This window comes from Nomascus leucogenys, chromosome 9 (genome assembly GCF_006542625.1).
Source record: "Nomascus leucogenys isolate Asia chromosome 9, Asia_NLE_v1, whole genome shotgun sequence".
In the NCBI taxonomy this organism is placed as follows: Eukaryota; Metazoa; Chordata; class Mammalia; order Primates; family Hylobatidae; genus Nomascus; species Nomascus leucogenys.
The window spans coordinates 56,355,706-56,367,529 of record NC_044389.1 but is presented as its reverse complement, the minus strand read 5'-3'; the positions used below and the strand labels follow the sequence as shown (position 1 = coordinate 56,367,529).

Below are 11,824 nucleotides of genomic sequence, written 5' to 3'. Positions count from 1 at the left end.
ACTGGTGATAGTAAGTACACAGAAAAAGATATAATATTATAACACTATTATTGTGGTATGTAAACTACTTTTAAGTAGACAGACTAAAAGATGAACCAATCAAAAATAATAACTACAATAAATTTTCAAGACATAGTACAATAAGACATAAAGAAAAACAACAAAAAGTTTAAAAGTGAGGGAATACAATTAAAGTATAGAGATTTTATTAGTTTTTGTTTATGCAATCAGTAGTTGTCGTAAGTTTAAAATAATAGGTTAAAAGATAATGTTTGCAAGCAACATGGAATTTCAAATCAAAAATCATACAATGGATACATGAAAAAATAAAAAACAAGAAATTTAATCTTACTACCAGAGAAAATCATCTTCACTGAAAAAAGGACAGGATGCGGGATGGAAGGAAAGGGGGAAGAGAACACCGCAAAAGGACTGGAAAACAAACAACGAAATGACAAGAGTTAAGTCCTTACATATCAAAAAAAAAAAGAAACATTGAATGTAAATGGACTAACTCTCCAATCAAAAGACATAGTGTGGCTGAATGGATTTAAAAAAAAAAAAAAACAAGATGCAACGATCTGTTCTCTACAAAAAACACATTTCACCTGTAAAGGCACATTTACATTCAAAATAAAGGGATGGAAAATATATTCCATGCCAATGAAAAGCATAAAAGAGCTGGCATAGCTAGCTGGCATAGCTAGAATACACCTCCTGCTCAGCACATAATCATCCTCAAGACAGACCATGTATTAGGTCACAAAACAAGTCTGAAAATATGCAAAAAATTGAAATAATATCAAGCAACTTCTCTGATAACAATAGAATAAAACTAGAAATCAATAACGAGTAATTTTGAAAACTGTACAAGCACATGGAAATTAAACAACATATTCCTGAATGACCAGTGGGTCAATGTCCTGAATGACCAGTGGGTCAATGAAGAAATTAAGAAGGAAGCTGAAAAATTTCTTGAAACAAGTGATAATGGAAACACAACATACCAAAACCTATGGGAATGCAGTGAAAGCAGGACTAAGAGTGACATTTATAGATATGAGCACCTACATCAAAAAAAGAAAAAAAAAATCCAATAAATAACCTAACAATGCATCTTAAAGAATTAAAAAAACAGGAGCAACCAAACCCAAAATTAGGAAAGAAAAGAAATAATAAAAATTAGAGGAGAAATAAAACTAAAACTAAGAAAACAATACAAAAGATGAATTAAACAAAGTTTGTGTTTTTAAAAGACAGATAAAATTGACAAACCTTTACCCAGACTAACTAATAAAAAGAGAGAGATGACCAAAATAAATAAAATCAGAGATGAAAAAGGAGACATTAAAACCAATACCACAGAAATTCAAAGGGTCATAGATGGCTATTCGGAGCAACTATATCCTAGTAATTTGGAAAATCTAGAAGAAATGGATAAATTCCTAGATATATACAATCTACCAAGGTTGAACCATAAAGAAATCCAAAACCTGAGCAAACCGATAGGAAGTAATAAGACCAAAGCTGTAATAAAAGTCTTACAGCAAAGAAAAGCCTGGGACCCAATGGCTACGCTGCCAAATTTCCCAAACATTTAAATAACTAACACCAATCCTACTCAAACTATTCTGAAAAATAAAGGAGGAGGGGATACTTTGAAACACATTCTATGGGGCCATTATTACCCTGATACCAAAACCAGACAAGATATATTAAAAAAAAAAAGAATCCCACAACACTACAGGCCAATATCCCTGATGAATATTGATGTAAAGATCCTCAACAAAATACTAGCAAATGAAATTCATCAACACATTAAAGAGTTCACTTATCATGACCAAGCGGGATTTATTACAGATATGCAAGGATGATTCAACATATGCAAATCAATCAATGTGATACTTCATATCAACAGAATGAAGAACAAAACCAAAGATCTTTTCAATTGATACTGAAAAAGCATTTGATAAAATTCAACATCCCTTCATGATAAAAAACCCTCCAAAAACTGGATGTAGAAGGAACTTGCCTCAACATAATAAAAGCCATATATGACAGAGCCACAGCTAGGATCATACTGAATGGAGAAAAACTTAAAGCCTTTCCCCTAAGATGTGGAACAAAACAAGGATGCTCATTTTACCACTGTTATTCAACATAGTACTGGAAGTCCCAGCTAGAGCAATCAGACAAGAGAAAGAAATAAAGCACAACCAATTTGGAAAGGAAGAAATCAAATTATCCATCTTTCAAATGATATAATCTAATATTTGGAAAAACCTAAAGATTCCACCAAAAAACTATCAAAACTGATAAACAAATTCAGTAAAGTTGCAAAATACAAAATCAACATACAAAAGTCAGTAACATTTCTATATGTTGACAGTGAACAATTTGAAAAATAAATCAAGAAAATAATCTCATTTATAGTAACTACAAATAAAATAAAATACCTAGGAATTAACCAAATAAATGAAAGTTCTCTGCAATGAAATCCATAATATACTGATGCAATAAATTGAAGAGCATACCAAAAAATGGAACAATATTCTATGTTCATAAATTGGAAGAATCAATATTGTTAAAATGTCCATACTACCCAAAGTAATCTACAGATTCAACACAATCCTTATCAACATACAAATGACATTTTTCACAAAAATAGAAAAAAATTTCTAAAATGTATATGGAACCATAAAAGACCCAGAATAGCCAAAACTATCATAAGCAAAAAGAACAAAACTGGAGGAATCACAATTACCTGACTTCAAGTTATTCTACAGAGGTATAGTAACCAAAATGGCATAGTACTGGCATAAAAACAGACAAATAAATCAATGGAACAGAATAGAGAATGCAGAAATAAATCCACAAATCTACAGTAATCTCATTTTTGACAAAGGTGCCGAGAACATCAATTGGGGAAAGGACAGTCTCTTTAATAAATGATGCTGAGAAAACTAGACATTCATATGCAGAAAATGAAACTAGATCCCTAACTCTCTCCATATACAAACATCTAATCAAAATGGATTAAGACATAAATCTAAGACCTCAAATTATGAAACTACTACAAGGAAACTGAGGAAGCTCTCTAGGACATTGAACTAGGCAAAGATTTCTTGAGTAATACCCCATAAGCATAGGTGATGAGAGCAAAAATGGATAAATGGAATGACATCAAGTTACTTCTGCACAGCAAAGGAAACAATCAACAAAGTGAAGAGACAAACCACAGAATGGAAGGAAATATTTGAAAACTACCTATCTGACAAGAGATTAACAACAAGAATATATAAGGAGCTCAAACAACTATCATAATCTGATTCAAAATGGTCAAAAGAGCTGACTACATATTTCTCAAAAGAAGACCTACAAATGGCAAACAGGTATATGACAAACTACTCAACATCACTGATCATCAGAGAAATGCAAATCAAAGCTATAATGAGATATCATCTCACCCATTTAATATGGCTTTTATCCAAAAGACAGGCGGTAACAAATGCCGGTGGAGGATGTGGAGAAAATGGAAACCTTGTACACAGTTGATGGGAATGTACATTAGTACAACCACTATGGAGAACATTTTGGAAGTTCTTCAAAAAACTAAACGCAGAGCTACCATCCAATCCACGAATCCCACTCCTAAAAGAAAGGAAGGCATTATATTGACGAGATATCTGCACTCCTTTGTTTATTGCAGCACTTTTCGCAATAGCCAAGATTTGGAATCAACCTAAAAGGCCAAAACCAGATGAAAAGATAAAGAAAATGTGGTATGGAGTTCTATTCAGTGATTTAAAAAAAAGAATGAGACCCAGTCATTTGCAGCAACATGGATGGAACTGGAGGTTATTTTTTTAAGTGAAATAAGCCAAGCATAGGAAGACAAACATTGCATGTTCTCACTTATTTGTGGGAGCTAAAAATTAAAACAATTGACCTCATGGAGATAGAGATTATAAAGCTGTTACCAAAGATTAGGAAGGGTAGTGGAAGAAATGGGGGAAAAGTTGAGATGGTTAATGGATACAAAAATAGAGTTAGAAAGAATGAATAAGACCTTGTATTTGCTAGCACGACAGAGTGACTATGGTCAAAAATGATTTAATTGTATATTTTAAAATAATGACAAAAATATAATTTGATTGTTTGAAACACAAAAGATAACGTTTGAGGTGATGGATACTCCCCCACCCTTGGCAAAAAGACTTACTATCACAGCCTGAGACGGGTTCTAATGTACCCTTTGATCAAGATCTTAGGCATTCCCACAGTGGTAGTCCTTTAGCTTAAAGGCTTAATGAACTGTAATTCCTCTTATGCTTTCAGGACTCCAGTTGTAATAAATATAAATTTTCTTCCTCCTCACAAAAATGTGAGACTGGGCTGGGTGCAGTGGCTCACGCCTGTAATTGCAGCAATTTGGGAGGCCAAGGCCAGCAGAACACCTGAGATCAGGAGTTCAAGACCAGCCTGGCCAACTTGGTGAAACCCCATCTCTACTAAAAATACAAAAAATTAGCCGGGCACAGTGGCACGGCCTGTAGTCCAGCTACTCGGGAAGCTGAGGCATGAGAATTGTTTGAACCTGGAAGGCAGGGGTCACAGTGAACCAAGATGTCGCCACTGCACTCCAGCCTGGGCGACAGAGGGAGACTCCACCTCAAAAAAAAAAAAGTGACACTGTTTTGCTGCAGGGTAAAAAAGACCGTCAACATTGGCATCTCACTGAATTTTAAACTATTCTAGGCTATTCCCATGTATCACTACCTAGTTAGATACAAGAACTCAAGAGGAACAAAACTGCTAACATTAATCATAGCATCTCTAAGCCTCTCTCTATATATATATTGATATAGTCTTGTATATTAAGCCCAGAAGTTTTCTCCAGTTTTTACTTGTATAGTATTTCTTCAGATAAAAATCATTTGTAAAAGCCTAGACAGACAGATAAAAGTGAGATCTTCATTAGCTAAAGTTTGAATGGGACTCATAGAATGACACTGTTAAAGTATGTACACAAACACACACACACACACACACACACACACCCTGGGGGATAGCTGACTTGCACTACTATGAGTCCCTAGGATCCTGTGAAAAATTGTTAGAAATTTGTTAATTTAATCCTTCTTCCCACTTTCAAACAGTACCACACTAAATTATTTGGGCAGATTATAACCTATTTAAGCTTGATTTTTTAAATACCTCTGGAGTTTAAGGTATCCTTGCTTCTTTGGCAATACATGACTTTCAAAATCAATCTTCTTGGGAAATTTCCCCACAAGCTTTACCCAAGATCTTTATATTTAATCTTGCCTATTTTCTCTGAACCTAGCAATAGCGATGAAAGTAATCTTTCTCTATATTTGTCCTTCCTGACTTCATTTATTCCATAGTTCCTTGATAAATCTCTAATTGTTATAACAAATGCTGTGAAAAAATACTTGAGGCTAAGGTAAGGCAGAAGGAAGCCCTCTTAGAAGAGTACATTAATAAATGAGGAATTCCCTGCATTAAATATAAACAGGAATAATCACTTCCCAGTCGGAAATAGGCCCATGCCAGATTTTGTTATATAAAACATTGACTCGTATGATGGAATGTAGAGGACAGAGAAAAGACAGGACAGATCTTCCTTATGCTGAGTCCAAATTTTCAGCTATTTAATTTCCTAGAATTCTGGGCCTGTTGGGAGACTGCTAACATGTCACCAATCCTAAGACTTTGTAATAAACATTACCGGTCTATCCCTTCATGTCCCTGGTAACATGATTTTCAATCCCTTTTCCATTCTGAACACTCTCTGGACATAACAGTTTTCCAACATACTCTTAAAAGATGTTGTCTTTCATCTCTTCTGAAATCTCAATGCAATAATGGCAAAAAGATACAAAAAGAGAATAAAGCCTGGACAATGCTTTTAAAAAATGCACCATCACTGTAAGAGATGTTGATGGACTTCTGGAGAAAGCAATTTGAGATGATATTGACCAATATATCAAAGTGGAGAAATAGGAGCTCAGAATAGTAACATAAAAAGATATAACAACAGTAAAAGACCAGAAAAGCATTGATTTCTGAGCTGCTTTGATTCTTGTCTGGTGCCCAGCACTTTTCAAACTTCCCAAAGATGCCTGAAGCCACCAATATCATTTCAATATATTCATATTTACTTAGGTTAGCCAGAATTTAATTCCATTATTTATAATTTAAAAATCCCAATTGACATACCCGCAAAAAATACTGTGCAAATAGATGGACAAAATAATCAGTATAATGGTCCAATTATATGGACAAAATAATATTTTAAAATGCAAGGAACCAAAAAGTTTGTCTCCCAGTTGCCTATTTTGAAAAAGAAAAAACATATGTACATAAGTTAACTTAAGAACGTAGCCTGGCAAAACTTAAAAGAATCCAAGAATACAACATAGGATAATAGAAATAGTCAAATTTACTAAGGATTACGCTGAAAATAAACCCTATGTAAATGGCCACTAATCTAACCTAAAAATAACAGGATCCAAACTGAAAGATAAATCAGAAGACGTTTTGAAATATAGCCTTAAGATGATGGAATATTCTCTTACAGAAATTATATAATTAAGAACTTGAACTATGTTAGTGGTATAATGAAAATAAGTGCTTTGTGCTTTATTTGTCAACATGGAAAAAGAAAGGCAAGTAAAAACCCCCAAAAAAAGAAGGACATACTAGAAAATCACGTTCAAATTGCAAAAGTAAATACATGTGGCATGGTTTCCGCAGTTGACAGTAGGTAGAGACTTTATTTAAACTTGACATCTGTAATGTTCTCTTATGAGAGATACAGGACAAGTCGTTGACCCACAGGTTAATCAATTTATAGAACCTCTGTAAATAATATTCCAAGTAAACACCCTACTGAGTCTACTATTTAATGGTTTCTACTTTTTAGCAGCCATCTATTAATAACAAACTATAGAAATGATCCCTGAAAGTATAGTCTTAGGAGCCACCTATTAATAAAGCACATAGATGTCATATTTACAAAACAAGATGTATAAATTTAAATAATGTGAATGAAAGTAATGGTATAGCTAGAAAAAGAAAGGACAGGAAATGTTGCAAATAAATCAAAGGAAGTTTTGACATGTTAATTATGTTTTGGACAATCAGTTAGATGCTGACTACAGTTGAAAGACCAAGAAATAGAATACAACCAATAAAACAATTAACAATATTTTAACTAAAAATTATTGAGAGAGAGTCTGTGAATAGTGTGGCTGAACTTAGCATAAGTTCACTGTGTTTCTTTTGTGATGGTTGTATTTTAAGAAACTATAAAGTGATGATGGTAATCACAAAAGAACTAAAAGAGAAAACTTGAAATTGGTTGTCTCTGGGAAATGGGAAATGTGTTCTACTCGTCTATTTCAACTGTCACCATGTTCATAAACTGAGCAAAATACCTCAGAATGATCTGGCTAGTATAGGTCGGGATTATCACTTTGCTTAATCTGGTTCTTTAATTTTTCCCTTCAGAACTGAGTCCCAAGATTGCAGTAGCTTTGATAGTAGACCCATCAAATGTGGGAACTCATTGTTAAGTATGGACTTAAACCAACAGGTCTTCTCACATGTGCTTCTGTTAAGCTACATCTAAAAGCAAAACCATTTATTCTTATTACATTTCATGTTATTTTCAAACCATCATTTTAATCTGTCCAAATTTCTGCTAAATCATAATAACTTTGTCCTATACTTACATTCTGTTGGCTAATAAATATCTAATAAACAAGGAATGATAGTTATCTTTCGTCCTTGACCTGCAAGAATTTCTGGGAGTGGAATTTTCTCCTTGATCTAGCTGATGGCTATGGTTCTCACTATTTCATGAAATGTGAGATGTCTGCCTCTTCTTTGAATGGTTCAAATTCACCCTGGCATATTGGTATATTAAGTGAATAAGCTATACACACCAGGCTATTACACCCTGTGTAGGTGAAATAGGCTGAGCTTCTCATTTTTCTCATTCTTTACATTTTCTTCTTACTCTTGTAAATATGCCAATATTGGCATTGGTTCTTTTTTTCCTCCTTAAAATTATCCTTCATTCTTGGCTTACTTCTTAAAATATATCTTCTCTCTTGTCTAAAAATGCTTTCTCCTCCCCAGATCCATAGTAGAAAGGCAAAGTTTAAGCCTGCCCACTTTCTCTTTTAACAGAAAAGAACAGGTTTGCATAATTGACTATTAGTATCTCAGAAAAGAAAACAGAGAAAATGCTTTGTAGGTCCCTGGAGCAGTCAGTCTTTTAGAGGCCTTGGAACACCTACAGACTCCCAGAAGCTGAACCTCCTCACTTGGGGGATCTTGGCTCCATGGAGACTCCTGGGAAGCTACTAGGTATTATTCCTGTATACCATCATCAAACCTAGACTTCTTAGGCAAACATAAAAGCCAGAGACTTACACAAATTTTCATGATAAGATTCTAAAATATTTTGATCATCTATTCCCACCATTTTTGCTAAACCTTTTCTTTTTTTATTATATTTTAAGTTCTGAGTTTTATGTGTAGAATGTGCAGTTTTGTTACATAGGTATACACGTGCCATGGTGGTTTGCTGCACCCGTCAACCCATCACCTACATTAGGTATTTCTCCTAATGTTATCCCTCCCCCAGCACCCACCCCCTGACAGGCCCCAGTGTGTGATGTTCCCCACCCTGTGTCCATGTGTTCTCATTGTTAACTCCCACTTACAAGTGAGAACATGCAGTGTTTGGTTTTCTGATCTTGTGATAGTTTGCTGAGAATGTTGTCAACCTTTTCATATACTATGAGGTTATTTTTTTAAATATTCCAGTCTTCTTATCCTATTTAATATCCTCAAATTCTTTCATTTTCTTTTATAAACGTTATTTTTCCAGCTGTTTCAATATTTATTTTGCCATACATGGTTCCAACTCCTCAATCATTGGGAGGGGAATGGGGAACAATTTGTGATTGTCTATCTCTACCTTAGAAAAGTGGTTCCTAAAGTGTGGTTCCCAAATCAGCAGCATCAGTATCACCAGGGAACATGTTAGAAATGTAAATTTTTATCAGGCCCCAGCCCAGATGAAAGCAGATTAATCAGAAATTGTGTGAATGCAGCACATTCATGTGGTTTAACAGACCTTACAGGTGATTCTGATGCACACTAAAATTTGAGAATTATTGCCTTAGAATAATCATACAAAGGTAAACCCAACCAAACTTTAGAGATTATGCATAATTATACATAATAAGCATTTTATCTGAAGATTTAATTACAGAAAATTATAATTAGCATGATATAATCTTCAGATAACTTCTATTTTCTCTTTTAATTTTGGGGAAAATCCTAAAAGAAAAGAAAGGATAAAGAAGGGAACAATTTTGAGTTTTTCAACCATTAAGTTGAAGATTGTTGTTGGGCAAAAAGCATAAGAAAAAGCACACAAAAATCTTTCTATTTTGCTATTGATGAAGTAGTTAAAGCAAGTAGTATTCAGGCTCAAGAGCAAAAACATTTCAAGAAAATTTCCTTGGAAATTCACTTGGCACTTCACTTCAGCAGAAGTGTTTACTGAGTAGATATAAAATTGTAACTCAGAGAGATGTTTTCCTAATGTTTTATAAAAAGTAAAAAGACTTTAAAATAAATAAATGGATTTTGGTGTAGGTGACTTTATTTGTTTTGTACTAGTTCAGGGGTCAGCAAACATTTTCTGCGAAGAGAAATATTTGGGGCTTTACAGTTCATAAAGTCTCTGTCCCCATTACTCATTCTGCTGCTGTAGCTTGAATGCAGCAGTGATAGACAATTTTTAAATAAATGGATGTGACCATTTACCAATAAAACTTTATTTATATAAACAGGAAGTGGAGCTGGTTTAGCTCAAGGACTATGTAGTTTGCTTAATCTTGACTAAACTATAGACATATGATTTAACATAAGCACATGTGCAGTTCAGCTGAACAGGTAAAAAGGAGCCACTGCAGGTAAAGGCATTCATGAAAATTATTACCTTTGAAAACATTTCCCAAGGCCATTATTAAACTTAACCCAAGTCCTCACCAGCCCCAGACTGTTTCGCCAAAGCACAAAGCTACTTTGTGTTTGTTTTGTTAACTTTACACTTGCATTTCTCTATTCAGACACTGTCACCTGCTGTATCTGAGTTTCTGCTCCTAAAGTCATATCACTGATAGAGCAGTCTGTGTCTGATCTCCCTGCCTCAGAGAATTTGCATGAATTTACTGTGCTACATGCTACCATGATATTCTCAGCAATTTAAGTCACACAACTATCTTGTGAAAAATAATTTACTTATTAACTATACACAATTAGATTAATTATGTAAGTAGTCTCCTGGCAGTTGGTGTGTATGCATAGACTAGGATACTTTTTTCTCCTGTCCTTGATCTTTCCTGTATTCCTCAACCTCTATTCTCATGAACTTCAGACCACTGAGAAAATAAAATATTTTTTTACCTTGTTCCCTAGTTAAACCCCAAACCACATGCGGTGACTCTTTCTGAGTGTGACCCAGAAACTTCTAGAACAAAACTCCCATTTAAAAGATAGGCTTTTAAATTGTTATTTCTTTAAAATTTCTCTATATTTTCCAAGGACACCATTTCTGTGCAATTACTAATGTTTTTCAATTCATCCTTTTTCCACCAACTCCCAATTCTAAGCATTCCCCCTCCAGCTGGGATCTTGACTGCTGTATTCATCTCTATTCATGTCTAGCTCTCCTGGTTTCCTCAAATGTTCATAAATATTAACATATTCTAAACCCAAATACAGCCAATTACTCCAATCCACCTAGACTGTGATTTTTCTCCTAATCCACTCATGATTGGAATGGGAAATGGTCTTGGCGTTTTTTCGTGGTAACTTTTATTTATTTTTTTACTTTAATAAACCCTAAGAGTGCTGAGAGAATAAACATGGAAACAAGGATGTCTCTGGAAAACAGTTTCACTTTTCTTTCCTTGGCAGCTCATCTCCAACAGGTGAATCAAATCCACAAAAATGGATTGGAACTGCATCCCTGTTGCACATGGTTCCTGCTTCACAAGGTTGCTGAGAAGCCTACATCAGAAACGAGGAGCAAAAACACTCCCTAAGTTCTGAAACACTCCCTAAGAACTGAAATTCTGTATAAGCAGTGAGTAGCAACAGCCTGCAACACCTGAATTATTCACCATCTAGATCCAAAGACTGATGGTCAGAAGGCAATTGTGAAAGTGTGCACACATATGTGCACGTGTGCCTGTGTGTGTGTGTATGTGTGTGCTTTAAAGTAACCCTAAGTTCTGGAAGGCCAGCCTACAAGACTGCCTGCCTTGTTTAGAGACATGCACCAGCCACACCTCTTCATTGTTCTCGCTTTTATGGGTAAAGGCCCCCAAAAGGCCCTGATGTCCTCAGACTTCATAATATCCACCTCTGTTTTCAAGTTTATTAAACATATTTTTCTTCAAGCACACCTCCTAAACATAATTATTACATTAAATTCTCTTTATGTGCTTATTACTAGGATAAACATTTTTGTTTTCTACTATTTTCATTGTATATGTACCCACTGCATATGTAGTGGAATATTACAGAGACATTTTGGGAAGGAAGGTCACCCCACCAGATTATTTTGAAGAAAAAGACCCCCCAAAAAATGCTGTTTTGAAGAATAATGACAAAAATGCAAACATTATATGTTTGAAAAGCTATATTTAAAATAATGGCAATAGCCAATATCTTTTGAGTATATTAACATTTACTATAACTCATACAATGT

The 11,824-nt window shown here is 34.5% G+C and overlaps 1 pseudogene; it reads right to left on the bottom strand.

The window, feature by feature from the left end:
- Positions 1-6,923: 6,923 nt before the first annotated feature.
- On the bottom strand, positions 6,924-7,001 carry LOC115836858 (annotated as a pseudogene).
- Between the last annotated feature and the right edge of the window lie 4,823 nt (positions 7,002-11,824).